This window comes from Pongo abelii, chromosome 10 (genome assembly GCF_028885655.2).
Source record: "Pongo abelii isolate AG06213 chromosome 10, NHGRI_mPonAbe1-v2.0_pri, whole genome shotgun sequence".
NCBI lineage: Eukaryota > Metazoa > Chordata > Mammalia > Primates > Hominidae > Pongo > Pongo abelii.
In genome coordinates, this window is record NC_071995.2 from 8,199,057 (window position 1) to 8,222,015 (window position 22,959).

General features: G+C 45.0%; 1 pseudogene; it reads left to right on the forward strand.

Moving 5' to 3' along the window:
- The first annotated feature begins 9,090 nt into the window (after nucleotides 1-9,090).
- Nucleotides 9,091-21,775, forward strand: LOC100438668 (60 kDa heat shock protein, mitochondrial-like; annotated as a pseudogene).
- Nucleotides 21,776-22,959: the final 1,184 nt, after the last annotated feature.

Genomic DNA, 22,959 nt, shown 5'->3' on the forward strand with positions numbered 1-22,959 from the left:
CTGGCTAACATGGTGAAGCCCGGTCTCTACTAAAAATACAAAAATTAGCTGGGCGTGGTGGCTCACGCCTGTAGTCCCAGCTACTCAGGAGGCTGAGGCAGGAGAATCACTTGAACCCAGAAGGCAGAGGTTGCAGTGAGCCGAGATCGCACCATTGTACTCCAGCCTAGGTGACAAGTGCGAAACTCTGTCTCAAAAAAAAAAAAAAAAAAAAAAGCCAGGCGCGGTAGCTCACGCCTGTAATCTCAGCACTTTAGGAGGCCAAGGCGGGTGGATCACCTGAGGTCGGGAGTTTGAGACCAGCCTGACCAACACGCAGAAACCCCGTCTCTACTAAAAATACAAAATTAGCTGGACGTAGTGGTGCATGCCTGTACTCCCAGCTACTTGGGAGCCTGAGGCATGAGAATCACTCGCACCCAGGAGGTGGAGGTTGTGGTGAGCCAAGATCATGCCATTGCACTCCAGCCTGGGCAACAAGAGCGAAACTCTGTCTCAAAAAAAAACAAAACAAACAAACAACAAGAAACATTCTCTTAAGCCAAAGCCTAATGCAGAGGAAGGCCCTAACTTTCTTTAAATTTTTTTTTTTTTCGGGATGGAGTCTTGCTCTGTTGCCCAGGCTGGAGTGCAGTGGCGCAATCTCAGTTCATTGCAATCTCCGCCTCCTGGGTTCAAGCGATTCTCCTGCCTCAGCCTCCCGAGTAGCTGGGATTACAGGTGCCTGCCACCATGCCTAGCTAATTTTTGTATTTTTCAGTAGAGATGGGGTTTCGACATGTTGGCCAGGCTGGTCTCGAACTCCTGACCTCAGGTGATCCACCTGCCTCAGCCTCCAAAAGTGCTGGGATTACAGGCATGAGCCACTGTGCCCAGCCAATTTTCTTTAATTTTATGGAGGCTGAGAGAGGTGAGGAAGCCGCAGAAAAAAAGTTAGAAGGTAGCAGAATTTGGTTCATGAAGTGTAAGAAGCTGTCTTTATAACCTAAAAGTGCAAGGTGAAGCAGCAGGTGCCGATATAGAAGCTGCAACAAATTATCCACAAGATCTAGCTGAGATAATTGACAAAAGTGGCAACACTTAAGCACAGATTTTCAGTGTAGATGAAACAGCCTTATATTGGAAGAAGGTGCCATCTAGGACTTTTATAGCCAGGAAGAAGTCAATATCTGGTTTCACAGCTTCAAATGATAGGCTGACTCTCTTTTTAGGGGCATTAGCTTCATTATGTAAATCTGCTCGGCTTGTGCCCTATAAATGAAACAACAAAGCCTGGATGACAGCATATCTGTTTATAGCATGCTTTACTTAATTTTTTTTTTTTTTTTTAATTTTTAACTTATTGGCTGGGCATGGTGGTTTACACCGTAATCCCAGCACTTTGGGAGGCTGAGGTGGGAAGACTGCTTGAGCCCAGGAGTTTGATAACAGCCTGAGCAACATAGTGAGACTCCATCAATTAAAAAAATAAATTTTTATAGGTGTATAGTAGGTGTGTACATTTATGGGGCACATGAGATATTTTGATACAAGTATACAAGCTATTTTTAAGTGTACAATAAACTGCTTACTGTAGTCACCCTATTGTGCCATCAAATACTACATCTTATTCACTCTATTTAAATATATATATATATATATATATATATATATATATACACACACACACATATGTATTTGAGACAGAGTCTTGCTCTGTCACCCAGGCTGAAGTGCAGTGATGTGATATCTTGGCTCACTGCAACCTCCGGCTCCCATGTTTAAGCAATTCTCATGCCTCAGCCTCCTGAGTAGCTAAGACTACAGGTGTGCACCACCACGCCTGGCTAATTTTTTGTATTTTTAGTAGAGATGGGGTTTTGCCAAGTTGGCCAGGCTTAACTATATTTTTGTACTGATGCGCCATACCCACTCCTCCAGCCTCCACTACTCATCTCAGCCTCTAGTAATCATCATTATATATGTTATCTCCATAAGTTCAATTGTTTTAATGTTTAGCTCCCACAAATGAGTAAGAACATGTAAAGTTTGTCTTTCTGTGCCTGGCTTATTTCACTTAACACGATGGCCTCTAGTTTTATCCACGTTGTTGCCAATGACAGGATCTCATTCTTTTTTATGGTTGAATAGTACTCCATTGTGTATATATATACATACATATATATATAGCACATTTTCTTTACCCATTCATCTGTTAATGGACACTTAGGTTGATTCCAAATCTTGACTGTTGTCAATAGTGCTGCAATAAACATTTGTATGTCTTCTTTGAGAAGTGTCTATTTAGATATTTTGCCATTTTTAAGTTGGAATTTATTGAATATTTAGATTTACTGCTCAGAGAAAAAGATTCCTTTCAATATATTACTGCTTATTGGCAACACACCTAGTCATCCAAGAGCTTTGATGGAGACATACAAGAAGACTGATGTTGTTTTCGTACCTGTTAACACTGCATCCAGGTGGCAGCCCACAGATCAAGGAGTAATTCTGACTTTCAAGTTTTATTATTTAAGAAATATATTTCATATGGCTTATAACCACCACAGATAGTGACTTCTTGGATGGATCTGGGCAAAATAAATTGGAAATCTTCTGGAGAGGATTCCCATTCTAGATGCCATTAAGAACATTTGTGGCGGGGCACGGTGGCTCATTCCTGTAATCCCAATGCTTTGGGAGGCAGAGGCAGTCATATTGCTTGCTTGAGTCTAAGCTGGGCTTGAGTCCAAGAGTTTGAGACCAGCCTGGGCAACATGGTGAAACCCTGTATCTACTAAAAATAGAAAAAATTAGGTTGGGGGAGAGGTGGGACGCAGTGCAGGTGCCTGTAGTCCCAGCTACATGGGAGGCTGAGGTGGGAGGATCACCTCAGCCTGGGAAGTTGAGGTTGCAGTAAGTATGGTTTACTGATTTTTTTTTTTTTTTTAAATTTTTAACTTATTGGCTGGGCATGGTGTGATCATACCACTGCACTCCAGCCTGGGTGATGGGAGTGAAACTCTGCCTCAAAAATAAATAAATAAATAAAGAATTTCCTACCACCAAATTTTTTTAAAAAAGAACATTCATAATTCATGGGAGGAGCTCAAAATATCAACATTAACAGGAGTTTGGAAGAAGTTGATTCCAACCCTCATGGATGACTTTGATGGGTTTGAGACTTGAGTGGAGGAAGTAACTGCAGAAATAGCAAGAGAACTAGAATTAGAAGTGGAGCCTGAAGATAAGACTGAATTGTTGCAATCTCACGAGAAAACTTGAATGGATGAGGAGTTGCTTCTTATGGATAAGCAAAGAAAGTGGTTCTTAACATGGAATCTACTCCTAGTAAACAGGCTGTGAATATTGTTGAAATGACAACAAAGGATTTCAAATATTACATAAATTTAGTTAATAAAGCAGTTAACAGGGTGTGAGAGAACTGACTCCAATTGTGAAAGAAGTTCTACTATGGGGAAAATGCTATCAAACAGCATCACATGCTACAGAGAACTCTTTCGTGAAAATAAGAGTTAATAGATGCAGCAATTCTTCTTCTTCTTCTTCTTCTTCTTATTTTGAGACGGAGTCTTGCTCAGTTGCCCAGGCTGGAGTGCAGTGGCGCGATCTCAGCTCACTGCAAACTCCGCCTCCCGGGTTCACGCCATTCTCTTGCCTCAGCCTCCCGAGTAGCTGGGACTACAGGCACCTGCCACCATGCCTGGCTAATTTTTTTTGTATTTTTAGTAGAGACGGGGTTTCACCGTGTTAGCCAGGATGGTCTTGATCTCCTGACCTTGTGATCCACCCGCCTCGGCCTCCCAAAGTTCTAGGATTACAGGCGTGAGCCACCACGCCTGGCTATTATTGTCTTATTTCAAGAAATTGCTACCACCACCCCAGCCTTCGGCAACCACGACCCTGATCAGTCAGCAGCCATCAACGTTGAGGCAAGAGCCTCCACCAGCAAAAAGATTGTGACATGCTCAAGGCTCAGGTGATTGTTAGCATTTTTTTTAGCAAGAAAGTATTTTTTAACTTTTATTTATTTGTTTGTTTATGTATTTATTTTTGAGATGGAGTCTCGCTCTGTAGGCCAGGCTGGAGTGCGATGGCGGGATCTCAGCTCACTGCAAGCTCCACCTCCCGGGTTCATGCCATTCTCCTGCCTCAGCCTCCCGAGTATGTGGGACTACAGGTGCCCACCACCACACCCAGCTAATTTTTTGTATTTTTAGTTGAGACGGGGTTTCACCGTGTTAGCCAGGATGGTCTTGATTTCCTGACCTCGTGATCTGCCTGCCTCGGCCTCCCAAAGTGCTGAGATTACAGGCATGAGCCACCGTGCCTGGCCTATTTATTTATTTTTTTGAGACAGAGTTTTGCTCTTGTTGCCCAGGCTGGAGTGCAATGGTGCGATCTCGGCTCACTGCAACCTCTGCCTCACATGTTCAAGCGATTCTCCTGCCTCAGCCTCCCGAGTAGCTGGGATTACAGGCATGTGCCACCACGCCTGGCTAATTTTTTTGTATTTTAGTAGAGACAGGGTTTCACCATGTTGGTCAGGCTGGTCTCGAACTTCTGACCTCAGGTGATCCACCTGCCTCGGCCTCCCAAAGTGCTGGGATTACAGGTGTGAGCCACCACACCTGACTGTATTTTTATATTTTTTCGAGATGGAGTCTTGTTCTGTCGCCCAGGCTGGAGTGTAGTGGTGTGAAGTCAGCTCGCTGCAACTTCCTCCTCCTCCTGGGTTCAAGCGATTCTCTGGCCCAGCCTCCTGAGTAGCTGGGATTATGGGCTCCCACCACCATGCCCAGATAATTTTTTTGTATTTTTTGTAAAGACGTGGTTTCACCATTTCAGCCAGGCTGGTTTTGAACTCCTGACCTCAAGTGATCCTCCCGCCCTGGCCTCCCAAAGTGCTAGGATTACAGGCATTAGCCCCCACGCTCGGCCGCAAGAAAGTATTTTTAAATTAAGGTATATACTTTTTTTTAGACACAATGCTATTTTACACTTAATAGACTACAGTATAGTGTAAACATAACTTTTATATGCACTGGGAGGCCAAAATATTTATATGACTGACTTTATTGAATATTAGCTTTCTCACAGTAGTCTGGAAACAAACCTGCACTATCTCTGAGGTATGCCTGTATTTAGAATAATCAATATCCTCCCCCTCTAACCATTCCACCATTTTTTATCCCCTTATCTTGCTATATTTTTCTTCTTAGAATTTATCACTTCCTTCTCTATCAGGGCAGTCCCAGGCACCAACAGTGCCTGTAGTATAATAGCTACTTGAGAAATATTTGAATGAATAAATGAGTCATAAAGAACTACTATATCTTCCCAGAAAATTAACCTGTAAATTGTTTCGTTAGAGAAAAAAATACTTGAATAAGTCGGGCACGGTGGCTCACGCCTGTAATCCCAGCACTTTGGGAGGCCAAGGTGGGCGAATCACCTGAGGTCAGGAGTTTGAGACTAGCCTGGACAATATGGTGAAATCCCGTCTGTACTAAAAATACAAAAATTAGCAGGGCTTGGTGGCGGGTGCTTGTAGTCCCAGCTACTTGGGAGGCTGAGGCAGGAGAATTGCTTGAACCTGAGAGGCGGAGGTTGCAGTGAGCTGAGATCATGCCACTGCACTCCAGCCTGGGCAACAGAGCGAGACTCTGTCTCAAAAAAAAAAAAAAAAAAAGAAAAAAAAAAAGAGAAAAAGTACTTGAATAAAAGAATAGTATGTCTGGCTGGGGTGCGGTGGCTCATGCCTGTAATCCCAGTAGTTTGGGAGAACAAGGAGGGTGGATCACCTGAGGTCAGGAGTTTGAGACCAGCCTGGCCAACATAGTGAAACCCCGTCTCTACTAAAAATACAAAAATTTGCAGGGCTGTGGTGGCACATGCCAGTAATCCCAGCTACTCTGGAGGCTGAGGCAGGAGAATTGCTCGAGCCCAGGAGGTGGAGGTTGCCATGAGCTGAGATTGTGCCATTGCACTCCAGCCTAAGTGACAAGAGTGAAATTCCAACTCAAAAAATAAATAAATAAATAAATAAATAAATTAGCTGGGTGTCGTGGCATGCACTTGTAGTCCCAGCTACTCGGGAGGCTGAGGCAGGAGAATCACTTGAACCCCGGAAGTGGAGGTTGCAGTGAGCTGAGACTGCACCACTGCACTCCAGCCTGGGCGACAGAGTGAGACTCCATCTCAAAACAAAACACACAAACAAAAAAAAAAACAAGTAACTTCTAGTCTTAAGTAGTAAGATCTAATTGTTAAATAAGTATGGGAGGCACAGCCAGGCTCTGCAGTAGGGGAAGTTGGGTGGGGAGCTGGGATTGGGTGTGGGGAGCACAGCAGCTTACTTCTTGGTTGGTAGAGGAATAAACACCCAAAAAAGGGGATCATTCTCTGACTAATTTTTATGTCTCATATGTTGTTTTTTTTCTTTATTATTATTATTTTTTTTCTTTTTGTGGAGAATGGGGTCTTGTTATATTGCCCAGGCAGGTCTCGAACTCCTCGGCTCAAGCTGTCCTCCTGCCTCTGCCTCCCTAAGAGATGGGATTACAGTCATGAGCCACCGCGCCTCATATCTTGCTTTTATAGTGCTTCCTCTAAAGTCCTTCCAAAACAGTCTTAACAATTGTCATATAAACGTATCATCTTTAAAATGTGTTGACTTCTTAGGAAAAGGAACTGCTTCCCTTCACTAAGTATGCTCTGCTTCTCTAAGTATGTCTATTTTTTTTTTTTTTTTTGAGACGGAGTCTTGCTCTGTCGCCAGGCTGGAGTGCAGTGGCACAGTTCCACCTCACTGCTACCTCTGCCTCCTGGGTTCAAGCAATTCTCCTGCCTCAGCCTCCCGAATAGCTGGGATTACAGGCATGCGCCACTACGCCCAGCTAATTTTTGTACTTTTAATAGAGACGGGGTTTCACCATGTTGGCCAGGATGGTCTTGATCTCTTGACCTTGGGATCCGCCCGCCTTGACCTCCCAAAGTGCTGGGATTACAGGCATGAGCCACCGCGCAGTATGTCTATTAAAATATTCAGGAAAAAATCTGACAGTCTGAGATGCAAGGCATTTAAGATGCCAGTGAGTTCCCAGAAAGCAAGCTTAATGAAAGTCTTCCCAGAGGTGATCACATGTGGCAAATCCTTCACTTTAGGCATTATGTAATTTAACCACCAGATGCTGTCTTTCCTACCTTCCAACCCATTCCAAAGGCTCATATGTTGCTTAATACCTTGTGTGAGTCTTTTCAGAGTATGCAAGTATAGGACGGGCGTGGTGGCTCACACCTGTAATTCTAGCACTTTTGGAAGTCAAGGAGGGCAGATCACCTGAGGTTAGGAGTTCGAGACCAGCCAGGCCAACATGGTGAAACCCCACCTCTACTAAAAATACAAAAATTATCTGGGCATGGTGGTGCATGACTGTAATCCAAGCTACCTGGGAGGCCAAGGCAGGAGAATCGCTTGAACCCAGGAGGTGCAAGTTGCAGCGAGCTGAGATTGCGCCATTGCACTCCAGCCTGGGCAACAAGAAACTCCGTCTCAAAATAAATAAATAAATAAATAAAATAAAATGAAATAAAGTAAAATATAAAAGAATAGAAAAAATAATTTAAAAAAGAGTATGCAAGTACAATGACAGTTACACTCTATAGTCTGCTCTATAAGAATAGTTATTATTGGCCAGGTGCAGTGGTTCACGCCTATAATCTCAGCACTTTCGGAGGCCGAGGAGGGTGGATCGCCTGAGGTCAGGAGTTCCAGACCAGCCTAGCCAACATGGTGAAAACCCGTCTGTACTAAAAATACAAAAATTGACCGGGCGCAGTGGCTCACGCCTGTAATCCCAGCACTTTGGGAGGCTGAGGTGGGAAGATCACAAGGTCAGGAGATTGAGACCATCCTGGCTAACATGGTGAAGCCCCATCTCTACTAAAAATGCAAAATAAAAAAACATTAGCTGGTGTGGTGGCACGCACCTGTAGTCCCAGCCACTTGGGAGGCTGAGGCAGGAGAATCACTTGAACCTGGGAGGCAGAGGTTGCAGTGAGCCGAGATCACGCCACTGCATTCCAGCCTGGGTGACAAGAGCGAGACTCCATCTCAAAAAAAAAAAAAAAAAAAAGAATAGTTATTATTGTGTACATTCATATATTACTCTACGTTACTCTTCACACCTATATAGCCATGGTTCTTTTGAAGGAAATTCTCTCAAAACAAGTTGCGTATAATTTTTACTGAGGCCTGTTTGCAATCACAATGCTGATCATAAATATTTTATCATTCGTATTGTTCTTGGTAATATTAAAGCACAAAAGGCCACAAATGGCAAATAGTAATTACTTAGGAATAAAAAGAATTTGGGAATGTACCAAGTCTACTGGCTGCAATAGTCTCTCCCACTACCACTTACTTATATTACACATTACCAAGACAAGAAAAGTTTAGGAAGATGATAGGTATTGTGATTATCAACATAACCCTGACAAACCAATTTGATATCTGACATCAGTTTTAATGCTCACATTCTGTCTGTTGTCCATCCCTCTGCTATCCTAGGAATTGACTCCCTCTCCAATTTCTCTTCAAGGTACTGCGTCCTATAAGTTGTAATTGGCTAGTTATTCATTCACTCCATCTACTTAAGCTCCTTGAGGGAAAAGGCTGTGATTTAGACCCCTGGCCAATGGGCACTCTAACAAATCCTTGTGGAATAAAGTGAAACTTCATATAATTCTAATGATGTTTTAGAATGACTCAATTCTGGGATCTCCAACAAAGCTCATTCCACTCACTCATTCAGTAGCTTGTGAGAAGCATTTTATCAAATAAGGGTTCTGGGGAAAGACAGCTGAAGGTAAGGTAAAAACATCTCTCCTATATTTTGAGTCGTTTCTCTGTCACCAACTAGCAGTTTCCCAATCTGCGACATGAGCAGGGATTGGATTAGGTGATCTTGCTGTCATAAAATTCTGTGATTTAATGTGGTTTACCTTGCCATATAAAATGTAAAACACCCTCACTCGCCGACGACGACCTGCCTCGCCGGGCACACACCCTGCAGCTCCCCGGCAGAAATGCTTCTTCCGTTACCTACAGTCTTTCCCCAGATGAGACTGCTGTCCAGGGTACTGGCCCCTCATCTCACTTGGGCTTATGCCAAAGATGTAAAATTTGGCGCAGATGCCCGAGCCTTAATGCTTCAAGGTGAACACCTTTTAGCTGATGCTGTAGCTGTTACAATGGGGCCAAAGGGAAGAACAGTGATTATTGAGCAGAGCTGGGGAAGTCCCAAAGTAACAAAAAATGGTGTGACTGTTGCAAAGTCAACTGACTTAAAGTATAAATATAAATTAGAGCTAAACTTGTTCAAGATATTGCTAATAACACAAATGAAGAGGCTGGAAATGGCACCACCTCTGCTACTGTACTGGCACGCTCTATTGCCAAGGAGGGCTCCAAGAAGATTAGCAAAGGTGCTAATCCAGTGGAAATCAGGAAGGGTGTGATGTTAGCTGTTGATGCTGTAATTGCTGAACTTAAAAAGCAGTCTACATCTGTGACCACCCCTGAAGAAATTGCACAGGTTGCTACAATTTCTGCAAACGGAGACAAAGAAATTGGCAATATCATCTCCAATGCAATGAAAAAGGTTGGAAGAAAGGGTGTCATCACAGTAAAGGATGGAAAAACACTGAATGATGAATTAGAAATTATTGAAGGTGGCTGGGCGAGGTGGCTCACGCTTGTAATCCCAGCACTTTGGGAGGCCGAGGCGGGGGAATCGCCTGAGGTCAGGAGTTCGAGACCAGCCTGACCAACATGGTGAAAGCCTGTCTCTACTAAAAATACAAAATTAGCTGGGCGTGGTGGTGCATGCCTGTAATCCCAGCTACTTGGGAGGCTGAGGCAGGAGAATTGCTTGAACCCAGGAGGCGGAGGTTGCAGTGAGCTGAGATGCAATATTGCACTCCAGCCTGGGCAACAAAAGTGAAACTCCATCTCAAAAAGAAGAAAAAAAGAAATTATTGAAGGCATGAAGTTTGATCGAGGCTATATTTCTTCATACTTTATTAATACACCAAAAGTTCAGAAATGTGAATTCCAGGATGCTTATGTTCTGTTGAGTGAAAAGAAAATTTCTAGTGTCTAGTCCATTGTACCTGCTCTTGAAATTGTCAATGCTCACCATAAGCCTTTGGTCATAATTGCTGAAGACATTGATGGAGAAGCTCTAAGTACATTCATCTTGAATAGGCTAAATGTTGGTCTTCAGATTGTGGCAGTCAAGGCTCCTTTGGTGACAATAGAACCAGCTGAAGAACCAGCTGAAAGATATGGCTATTGCTACTGGTGGTGCACTTGTTTGGAGAAGAGAGGTTGACCCTAAATCTTGAAAAGGTTCAGCCTCATGGCTTAGGAAAAGTTGGAGAGGTCACTGTGACCAAAGATGATGCCATGCTCTTTTTTATTTTTTTGAGATGGAGTTTCGCTCTTGTTGCCCAGGCTGGAGTGAAATGGTGTGATCTCAGCTCACCGCAACCTCCGCCTCCAGGGTTCAAGCGATTCTCCTGACTCAGCCTCCCCAGTAGCTGGGATTACAGGCATATGCCACTATGCCTGGCTAATTTTGTATTTTTTTTTAATAGAGGCAAGGTTTCTCCATGTTTGTCAGGCTGGTCTCGAACTCCTGACCTCAGGTGATCTGCCCGCCTCACCCTCCCAAAGTGCTAGGATTACAGGTGTGAGCCACGGCGCCCGGCCTTTTTTTTTTTTTTTTTAACTTTAAACAAATTTTTATTACACAAAGGTCATCACATAATTGGATATTTCCCTACTTTGTACACAATTATTCTTGCTCTCCACAGAAAGGCTGCTTAACTTATCATTTGGTGGTGGCAAGCACTAAATCCTGATTTTAACAGAATAGTAGTAAAAATGCTTCAGTGATTTAAGTTGAAAGCAGTACATTGGCACATGGCCCTTGTACCCAGTATCAGGAATGTACAAAATGTATTTTTATTAAAAAATACAAAATAAATTATCTGTAGGCACAGACAAGGACAGCAGTAAACCATTGTATATTTTGTCAACTGAAACCAGTAACTGATGATTATAGTGATTTCTTAAACATCAGTCAGCCTTTTCTTCATTTTCTCCAACTGTCTTCTCTGAAGTTATTGGCGAGGAACACTGCCTTGGGCTTCCTGTCACAGTTCATTAATAAAGCTAAAGCACTATTCTAGGAATTAGAACATGCCACCTCCCATACTACCTCCCATTCCACCCGTTGCACCCATTCCAGGGTCCTTCTCTTCTTTAAGGATTTCTGTGACTACAGCTTCTGCTGGAGTTAACAGAGAGGCCACACCAGCAGCATCCAATAAAGCAGTTCTCATAAACTTTATTGGGTCAATAATTCCTTTTTCCACCATATTCACAAAATCTCCAACATAGCATCATAACCAACTTCTGAGGAAATCTGCATAATTTTCTCAGCTATCAAAGATACTTCAACACCTGCATTCTTAGCAATAGTCATTGCTGGAATTTTGAGTGTTCTTTTAATAATTTCTACATCAATTTTTTCATCTTCATTAGCTGGAGTCCATGAGTCCAAGGCTGGAATGCACCAAAGCAGGACACAACCCCCTCCCAAAACAATGCCTTCTTCAACAGCAAAGCTTGTAGCATTAAGGGTGTCTGTAACTCTGTCTTTCTTTTCATTCACTTCAACTTCACTTGTCACACCAAACTTCAGCACAGCTACTCCATCTGAAAGTTTTGCCAGCCGTTCATTCAGTTTTTCCTTTTCATATTCACTAGTTGTGACATCTAACTGCTTGATGACTTCTCGAATACGTTTTTCAATTTGGGCCTTATCACCCTTTCCTTTTTTTTTTTGAGACGGAGTCTCGCTCTGTCGCCCAGGCTGAAGTGCAGTGGCACGGTCTCGGCTCACTGCAAGCTCCGCCTCCCGGGTTCACGCCATTCTCCTGCCTCAGCCTCCCGAGTAGCTGGGACTACAGGCGCCTGCGACCGCGCCCGGCTAATTTTTTGTATTTTTAGTAGAGACGGGGTCTCACTATGTTAGCCAGGATGGTCTCGATCTCCTGACCTCGTGATCAGCCAGCCTCGGCCTCCCAAAGTGCTGGGATTACAGGCGTGACCCACGGCGCCCGGCCTTCACCCTTTCCTTTTAAGAGCATGGCATCGGCTGGGCGCGGGGGAGTTGTCAGACGTTTTCAGGAGTTTTGCTCTTGTTGCCCAGGCTGGAGTGCAATGGCGTGATCTCCGCTCACCGCAACCTCTGCCTCCCAGGTTCAAGCGATTCTCCCGCCTCAGCCTCCCGAGTAGTTGGGATTACAGGTGCACGCCACCACGCCCGGCTAAAATTTTTGTATTTTTAGTAGAGATGGGGTTTCTCCATGTTGGTCAGGCTGGTCTCGAACTCCTGACCTTGTGATCCGCCCATCTCGGCCTCCCAAAGTGCTGGGATTACAGGTGAGCCACTGCGCCCTGCTCAGATTAACTCTTCTTAAAAAAATCAATGAAGGGCCGGGCCCCGTGGCTCATGCCTGTAATCCCGGCACTTTGGGAGGCCAAGGCAGGTGGATCATGAGGTCAGCAGTTCAAGACCAGCCTGGCCAAGATGGTGAAACCCCGTCTGTACTAAAAATACAAAAATTAGCCAGGCGTGGTGGCGGGCGCCTGTAATCTCAGCTACTCGGGAGGCTGAGGCAGAGAATTGCTTGAACCTGGGAGGCGGAGGTTGCAGTAGGCGGAGATCGCACCACTGCACTCCAGCCTGGGCGACTGAGCGAGACTCCGACTCAGAAAAAACAAACTAACAAACAAACAAAAAACAATGGAAATTCTAAATTTAGTCTGTGTATTAAACTGGGACAAAACTAATAACAGTATTTTACCAAGGGCACTTGGCCTTACTCCCATTCTCTCACACTTCAGACAGACATAAATCACTGAATGAATCCAGCACTGAATAAATGAATGATCCATAATTTCTTAAGACAATTCCAATTTTCATCTTGCACAAATCTGGCCCCAGGCCGCCGCCGCGCCCGGCAGTGACAGCGACCGCGCCGCTGCGCTCCCGCCGGCCCCGCCCGCAGCCGCTGGGACCCACTAACTGCCTCGAAAAGCCTAGGATTCGACTTTGAATGGTCCGTTAATGTGGTCGCAAAACGTGACTCCGTTCATCGGGCACCCTCCGTAAGCAAGACAAGCACCCACCTGGGGTCCGAGCAGGGGTCCCGCTCGCGGTCGGGGTTGTCCGGCCCCTCCCGGCTTCTCACCTGCGCACCGCAAGGTCCAGCCCTGGCGGCTGCTGGGGATCCCTCCGAGCGCCCCCTCAGGCGTCTTCCTGCCACCGGGGAGAGGGAACCCTTTACGGGGAAACAGTTGTGGGGCCCACCACCCTTGGCGCCGCTGTTAGGAGGGTGTGAACATTTCTGCTTTAAGAGATACCCACGCCCCTCACCGCCTGCGGCAGGGAGGTGGTGCCCCGGCTATCGCCGCGAGCTGGCCGGCAGGGCTGGGAAGAAGGCCCAGGGCGAGATCCGGTAAAGAGTTCTTTCGGACTCAAGAGCTCTTTTTGGATGAAAAGCCCCGCAGTTCTCTCCACCTCCTGGAAAAGACTCTCTAGAGTTTTGGGGTTAGGAGTAATAAAGATCATCCCCTGCTGCCCCATTGGTGCCATCCAGGATAAGGCCCCTGCAGACAGCACGAAGGTGTTTTAGAGAGATTGTTCTCCCCCGACCCAAGGATAAGGCTTACCGTGGAATTACCTGGAGCCTCACCATGACAGCATGGCCTTCAGTAAAGGGTTGATAAGTCAATAGCAAACAAGGGCTATTGAAAGGGTCTATACTGCACTTCTCAAATGAGGATATTCCAGTCAACAATGAACACGTCAAAAGCATGCAACTTCAAATTAAAACTACATGAGATACCAGTTCTTGCCCACTAGAATGGCTAAAACAAAGGTGAGGGGGGGGTGTGGAGAAAAAAGGAAGTGAATGCCAAACCTGAGGAATGTGGAATATTCAGAACTCTCACACATTTGTTTATGGGGTATAAATTCATAAATTGTTTGGCAATATTTATTAGAACATATGCCTACCCCATGATCCAACAATTCCACTCCTAGGTATACAGTCAACAGAAATGCATACATATGTTCACCAGAAAGTAGGTGCTAAAATGTTCATCTCAGCACTATTCGTAACAGCTCCAAACTGGAAATAATCCAAATGTCCATTAACAGGAGAAAGGAGAAATATATGGTGGTATATTCATACAATGGACTATTTATTATGTAGCAATGAGTGAAGACGCAATTGTAGTCCCAGCTACCTGGAAGGCTGAGGTAGGAGTAATGCTTGAGCCGGGGAAATTGAGGCTACAGTGAGCTATGATCATGCCACTACACTCCAGCCTGGGCAACAAAGTGAGACCCTGTCTTTATAAAATAAAATAGGCTGAGTGCGGTGGCACACGCCTCTAATCCCAGCACTTTGCGGGGCAGAGGTGGGTGGATCACAAAGTCAGGAGTTCAAGACCAGCCTGGCCAACATGGTGAAACCCTGTCTCCACTAAAATAATAAGAGTTAGCCAGGTGTGGTGGTGGTCACCTGTAATTCTAGTTACTTGGGAAGCTGAGGCATGAGAATCGCTTGAACCAGGAGGCAGAGGTTGCAGTGAGCTGAGATTGTGCCATTGCACTCCAGCCTGGGCGGCAGAGCGAGACTCTGTCTCAAAAAAAAATAATAATAAAATAAAATATAAAATAGTGAGTATACTACAGCCACATGTAACCATGTGAATAAATCTCACAAAGTTGAAAGAAACCAGTTGCAAAAGAGAACATATTGAATTATTTAATTTATAGAAAGGTCAAAAACAGGCACAACCAACCTATGGTGTCATAAATATAGATTGTGATCACCTTTTGGGAGGTTGTGATGGAAGGGATGCAAGGGCTTATGGGATGTGTTGTGTGACTCAGTTTGGATGCTTGTTCACTTTGTAAAAACAATCATTCAATTGAACATTTTTTGGCATGTGGTTTACTTAGTTTTTTAATTAAGAAAAAAAGCCTGAAGTGTTAATTTGTGCAAGTTTCCCCGCAATTCAATTCAACATACATTCATTTTATAATCACTATAGGAGGTAGGTGCTGTGGAGACCTGGAAGGATGTCTCTGCCTTCTAGGAGAAGGTGACACAAACATAAAAGCCATCAATTGGGAATAGTCTTTGACCCTATGCTAATTATTAGAGAAGCCCAAAAACTTAACTTGGGAGAAAGTTGTGGGAAAAAATATATGCATCTGGCATAATTTCTTTCTTTTTTTTTTGGATTACAGATGTGCGCCATCATGCTCAGCTAATTTTTGTATTTTTTAGTAGAGACAGGGTTTCACCATGTTTGCCAGGCTGGTCTTGAACTCCTGACCTTGTTATCCGCCCACTTCGGCCTCCCAAAGTGCCGGGATTACAGGCGTAAGCCACTGCACCCGGCCCATAATTTCTTTGTTTGTTTGTTCGAGATGGAGTCTCGCTCTGTCATCCAGGCTGGAGTACAATGGCGTGGTCTCAGCTCACTGCAATCTCCACCTCCCGGGTTCAAGCGATTCTCCAGCCTCAGACTCACGAGAGCTGGGATTACAGGCGCTGCCACCATGCCTGGCTTATTTTTGTATTTTTGGTAAAGACGAGGTTTCACCATCTTGATCAGGCTGGACTTGAACTCCAGACCTCAGGTGATCCACCCACCTTGGCCTCCCAAAGTGCTGGGATTACAGGCATGAGCCACTGCGCCCAGCCCCTTCCCTCTTCTTAAATATTAATATTTACTTGTAGTACTAATTTTAATTAGTTATAAATGAAGGCCCAGTGGTCAAGTGACTTGTTCAAAATTGTTCAGTAAGTCCGAAGCAGGCTGGTCAAGAAGCTAAGCTTTCTCCTTGCTATGGCAGAGATCTCACATTACCTCAGTGTCTTCAGAGCCCTGCCATACTGGCCAAAGTGTTCACCCAGAAAGGACAGGACAAAGTAGTACTTTTCTTGATGTTAAATGTATTTAGTTATTAAATTCTGAGACTGAAATTTTCCTTTTTTAATTTTAATTTTTTTGCAGGGGGGCAGCATTGCTCTGTCGCCCAGGCTGTAGTGCAGTGGTGTGAACTTCTGGGCTGAAGCATTCCTCCTATCCCAGTTGGCCAAGTAGCCGGAATGACAGGCATCATCACCACATCTAGCTAATTTTTTATTAAATTGTATTTTTTTGTAAACACAAGTCTCGCCATGTTTCTTAGGCTGGTCTCGATTTCCTGAGCTCAAGCAATCCTCACCCTCCCAAAGTGCTGGGATTATGGGCATGAGCCACTGCACCCAGCCCTGAGACTATAACCTGCCTATCTTTCTGGTGGAAGGTTTTAATTAATATTAAGATGTTGATTCTTTTATAAAATGATGGGCATAGTAGACTATAGTTAGTAATTAATGTCTTTACCTGAAAATATAAAAAGTTCTGTGCTCTCTCGTATTTCCCTACTGGTTTATAAAATGAAAAAGTTTAGAACAGACTTTTGCTTCATTCTTATGCTGCTTCTGGTTCAAGATCCTTTTGTTTCATTCTACATTCTATTTGTTACTAAGAAAATCTGTGGGGTTTTTTTTCTTTTTTTGAGACAAGACCTTGTTCTGTTGCCCAGGCTGGAGTGCAATAGTGATCCTCCCACCTCAGCCTCCTGTGTAGCTGGGACCACACCGCTGTAAGCCACCCGGCCCAGCTTATTTATTTATTGAGACAGGGTCCACTTTGTCACCCAGGGTGGAGTGCAGTGGAACATACACAGCTCCACTGCAGCCTTGACCTCCCAGGCTCAAGCGATCCTCCCACTTCAGTCTTCTGAGTAGCTAGGACTACAGACATGAGCCACCACGCCCTGGAGGGAAATCTTTTAAATGTAGATCCATATATTCTTGTAGTGGATATGGGTGACCCATGTTCTATTTCCTTTATATACCTTCCTCTGCAGAGACTGGAAAACCAAAAACTATATTTTCCAGATTTTTTCGCAACTAGGATTCTAGTTGTAAATTGTGGATCTATCGATAATTTGCACACATAAGAGACTTGAAAAGTGGAAGCCAGGCTGGGGTCAGCTGCTGGCCGCTTTGGCTGTTGCTGCTGGTCAGCAGAGTCATGGGATGTTGGGTTTTTCTGCAGCAGTGTTCCAATGTCTATTCACTAGTTCCACGGCTGTTTTTTTTTTTTTTTTTTTTTTTAGAAGGAGTCTCGCTTTGTCACCCGGGCTGGAGTGTGGAGTGCAGTGACACGATCTCGGCTCACTGCAACCTCTGCCTCCCAGGCTCAAGCGATTCTCCTGCCTCAGCCTCCCAAGTAGCTGGGATTACAGGTGCCCGCCACCACACCCAGCTAATTTTTGTATTTTTAGTGGAGATGGGGTTTTACCATGTTGGCCAGGCTGGTCTCGAACTCCTGACCTCAGGTGATCCACCTGCCTCGGCCTCCCAAAGTGCTGGGATTACAGGCGTGAGCCACTGTGCCTGGCGTTTCATGGCTGTTGAAAGGTGCTGAGGCTGTGTTAGCAACAGTAGCTGCCCAATTCCTTGATCACAACTAGGGCAGTAAGTTCTCCTTTTTTTCTTTATTTTTAATTTTTTTTCTTTCCATACTCATGTCAGTGCAGGGGCATGTGTTCCTGAACTCAACAGCTGCAGCAATACAGTCTTGATTTCTCATCTTTCTAAAGCTTTCCTGGTGGGTGAATTTAGCGGCCTCATTCTTGGAGCCATTTCTGATATACAGCAGAAACCCCCTTTCTCCAGTACTTCCAATGATTTTGTAAGCACATTAAGCCCCAGTATTAAAGCCTTTCCTACTTAAGTGGTTTCTATTTACTGCAGCTAGCCCTGACAGATGTAATACCTGACTGAGCAGTAGCCCACCGCCCTTTTCTTCTTCTTTCCATAAATGCCAAAGGCAATGCAACCCGGTGCTTTCATCCCTGGTCTTTTGAGGCCTTGTGTGTGTTTCTTGGGCTTCCAGGGATGAAAGAAACTCATAATTACTATTGTTTAAGAAGGGCAGGCAGCCAGGCTGCAGGAGGAATCATGAGTTGAGGATTTTTCTAAGGCCTCAGGTTCTATGTAACTCAGTATGTCATGTTCTCACCAATCAAGGTACCACCCCTTTACAAATTGGAGGGCTTAGATCTATGGTTAGGAACAATACCAGTTCTTTCCTTCTTTAGACTTGGTGTTGGGCTCTAGGTTCCCCCCGCTAAAAAAAATTTCTGCTTTTGCTTATTGCCCATCATCAGGGGGAAAGTGACAGTGCTGTAAGTATATGAATTATTAGCCTAAAAGTAATTTTTTGTATGTTTTTCATGATTTATTTAATATTATTAGGAACAAAGTGCACTTTTCCCTCAAACACAATTCTTTGTGTGTGTGTGTGTGTGTGTGTGTGTGTGTTTAGTAGAAATGGGGTTTCACCATGTTGGCCAGGCTGGTCTCGAACTCCTGACCTTGTGATCCGCCCACCTCGGCCTCCCAAAGTGCTGGGATTACAGGCGTGAGCCACCATGCCCGACCACAATTCTTGAAAATATTAACATCTCCCATCTCTTTTGGCATAGGTAATATACACTTTATTATGCCAGAATTATTTACAGCCCAGTCATATTTTTTCCATGGCATTTTTGTTATTGCAAATATAGCTGCCTCCTGCTCCTTTCCTTGTTCCTAAACTATTGCCACAATGATACTAAAGAGCCAGTATGGTATACTCTTTTGTAAACCACCTGATCTAGAAGACCCTAGAGAATCATAAGATAGGATCTCTTTCGATAAGCAGAAAATACCTGTTGCAGAATCTTGACCAATAGCCCCTGCAGAGTCTTGGGGTGGGGATAGTTATAATATGAAAGGGAAATTCTTGTCCTCAAGTTTAGAGCAGCTTTTAGACAATGTTAAAGCATCACTGAGCTCTAAGAAAAACTCTGGGCGGGGCGCGGTGGCTCACGCCTGTAATCCCAGCACTTTGGGAGGCGGAGGCGGGCAGATCACGAGGTCAGGAGATCGAGACCATCCTGGCTAACACGGTGAAACCCTGCCTCTACTAAAAATGCAAAAAGTTAGCCAGGCGTGGTGGCGGGAGCCTGTAGTCCCAGCTACTCGGGAGGCTGAGGCAGGAGAATGGCGTGAACCCGGGAGGCGGAGCTTGCAGTGAGCCGAGATCACGCCACTGCACTCCAGTCTGGGCGACAGAGAGTGAGACTCTGTCCCCTAAAAAAAGAAAAACCCTGGACTAGGCTGGGTGCGGTGGTTCATGCCTGTTATCCCAGCACTTTGGGAGGCCGAGGCGGGTGGATCACGAGGTCAAGAAATCGAGACTATCCCGGCCAACATAGTGAAAACCCGTCTCTACTAAAGATACAAAAAAATTTGTTGTGTGTGGTGGCGTACCCCTGTAGTCCCAGCTACTTGGGAGGCTGAGGCAGGAGAATCGCTTGAACCCAGGAGGCAGGGGTTGCAGTGAGCCAAGATCACGCCACTGTACTCCAGACAGAGCAAGACTGTCTTAAAAAAAAAGAAAAGAAAAACTCTGGACTAGAAAAAAAGTGTACATCATGCTAGGAAGCAAATGATTCCATAACTAACATAGTATAGATGATACCTCTCAAGCTCTCAAATAATTTCTTCCTAGTCTCTTACCTCAGATTGTAGGTTAAACACTTTATGTTCCATTCAGTGAATGTAGAGGACATCTTTTCACGAATCCTACCTATCTTTTCAATTTTTCCAGGAAGGTAGGTTGAGGGGAAATCTGCTTTCAAATTTTAAAGGCCTCAAGGTGTTAGGAGGAAAATAGCATTTTCCCAGGGAGGTAGCATCGCAGGTTGGTTTGTGAAGCAGATCTACTTCAAGTCTGGCATTTTTAGGATTTTTCCAGCATTATTTATTTATTTATGAGACGGAGTCTCGCTCTGTTGCCCAGGCTGGAATGCAGTGGCACGATCTCGACTCACGGCAACCTCGCCTCCCTAGTTTAACCGATTTCCGGCTAATTTTTGCATTTTTAGCAGAGACTGGGTTTCACCATGTTGGACAGGCTTGTCTCGAAATCCTGACCTCAGATGATCCGCCCGCCTTGGCCTCCCAAAGTGCTAGGATTACAGGCGTGAGCCACTGTGCCCAGCAGTGTCCTTTATAAAGGTCTTCTCCGTCTGGTTTGGTTTACATCATCAGTTGACTACCTACCATGTATCCGACACTGCCAGGCACCAGAGATAAGATGTAGTTCTCGACAAGGCGCGGTGACTCACGCCTGTAATCCCAGCATTTTGGGAGGGCGCGGTGGGCGGATCATTTGAGGTCAGGAGTTCGAGACCAGCCTGGACAACATGGTGAAACCCCCTCTCTACTAAAAATACAAAAAACATTAGCCGGGCGTGGTGGCCGGCGCCTGTAGTCCCAGCTACTCGGGAGGCTGAGGCCAGAGAATCGTTTGAATCCCGGAGAGTGGAGTTAGCCGAAATCACGCTTCAGCCTGGGCGATGGAGTGAGACCCTGTCTAAAGAAAAAAATAGATAAAAAAATAAAAAAAGATGTAGTTCTCTATCAAGGAAGCCTTCTGTATGTGATTAACGCCCTTCCTTCAGAGAAATCTTTACAGTTCTCTTCACCTGCATCTACTCTCTCCAACTATTATACGAATGGTTTCTTTAGTAACCCAACTGCTTGAATACTGTGATCCAGGGTCAGTCTTCAGCTTTCTAATGTTAGAGAACCTCAGATTTCCCTGTCCTTGTCTAAAGGCAGGGTGAAACCCTTTTCCTTTCCTCTGTGTCATTCATTCTCTTAGGTAACGTAAACAAACGGGAAGCCTGGGACCAAAGGCTCATAAGAATTTAATTATCATGCAGATTCCAGAAAGCCAGCGTACATGCAGACTTAGGAGGCAGTAAACAGGAAACCATCGATCCCGTGCAGGAAATGACCTTGTTTGAAGGCAACGAAGGTGCCGCGGATTTCCCTCGTTTTCCTTCAGTTCTTTTCTAAACTCATTTCCGTGTTTCAATCAGTTTGGTCCTTCTCTACATTAACAGAGTCCCCCCCGCCCCGAGAGAATGGCAAACAGACCCTTCCCTTTAGTGGACATTTTTATGCCTTGTTTTACATCACTGCAAATCTCAGCCAATCAGTAGTTGGGGTAGGAGGTACCAAAATAATACTCACTTCCTCCCCCAAATACCACCCCTCGCGTGCGTCATCCTGTGATAGATTACCAACGCAGCCAATCAACAAGCGACCTTGGGCCGGGCCTACCCGAACCCCAGCCAATTAAGAGGAAGATGAGGAATTGGGCGGAGGATGGAAAACTTGCCACCTCTTTTGGAAATGATTTGAAGAGGTGCGTCCGGAACGAGGGAAACTTACGACTTTTGCTAACGATCGCGGCGTGCCGTGTATCTCCTGTGCCAGTTGTGTCTCCCCAAGACCCCACCCCAAGATGGGCCCCATGGCCCACGTACCCGGCCCCCAGTTTCAGGAGGACGTGTCCTCATCCCTGAGGTTTTCCAGGAAGGAACCCAACCCCAATGGCCCGTGCTTCACACGCTCCTCCCCGCGCCGGTGGAGTAGGGGGCAGGAGAGACCTGCTGCCTCTGGCGCCAATCTTTCCATTCACTGCGTCTTTCCTGCTTAGCCCACGTTCCCGGGCCGGAGCTGACACGGGGGTGGGAGGAGCCGAGTGCTTGCTCGTCTTGGGCAGAGGCGAAAGCTTCTTAAGGTGGAACAGGAATGTTGGGCTGCTGGGCCTCTACCGCTGGGACGTGCCGGCCCCTGCTTCCCAACCTCGCCTCCGTTTTTCATCTCTGGTTCCCTGGCTCCAGTCTAATTTTTAGGGGAGTGGAAATCAAACAGGTTGGGTAGAGGATAGAACATTAACGTAGAAAAGCCGGGCGCGGTGGCTCACGCCTGTAATCCCAGCACTTTGGGAGGCCAAGGCGGGCGGATCACGAGGTCAGGAGATCGACTACCCTGGCTAACACGGTGAAAACCCGTCTCTACTAAAAATACAAAAAATTAGCCGGGCGTGGTGGCAGGCGCCTGTAGTCCCAGCTACTCGGGAGGCTGAGGCAGGAGAATGGCATGAACCCGGGCGGCAGAGCTTGCAGTGAGTCGAGATCGCGCCACTGCACTCCAGCCTGGGCGACAAGAGCAAAAACTCCGTCTCAAAAAAAAGAAAAAGAAAAGAAGGTTAACGTAGAAAACTGTAAATAATAAAGTTATGTAAAGGAAATACAAACTATACACATAACTTCACCTTTATGATTTAATATCTTGCGTTCTATTCCCCCCCATTACTTTTTATTTTTTCAATTCCCATACAGTCAATGGTGACCTCATTATCTTTTAAAGTAGCAGTTAGAATTTTTCTGATGGTGCAAATGTAAGCTCATATTTTGTCTGATAAATATTACTAAGTGAATCGTTTCTATGTTGGTTTAGTTTCTCTCTAATAGACCTGACTAGAGTCATTAAAATAGGTCAGAACTCTGTGTCTAGTGGCTGCAGGCTACCCCCTACTCCGTTGATCACAGGTCCCCAGGAATCTGGAAGAGTGGAGATGAGGTCTTGGCTGTGGTTCAGTTGTCTCATTTGTAAATGGGAATAACATTTCCCCACCTCCTAGGTTTAGTGTCAATACTAAAAGACCTAGTGTAAATGAAAACATTGTAATCTGAAAAGTGTAAACAGACATTAGGTAATATTATACATACAAAGCATATAATAATAGTAAACACATAGTCCTAGCTATGTTCCAGCATTTTTAAACAGTACTTTAAAGTTAATTTTTATTTTTTGAGATGGAGTCTCTGATCTGTC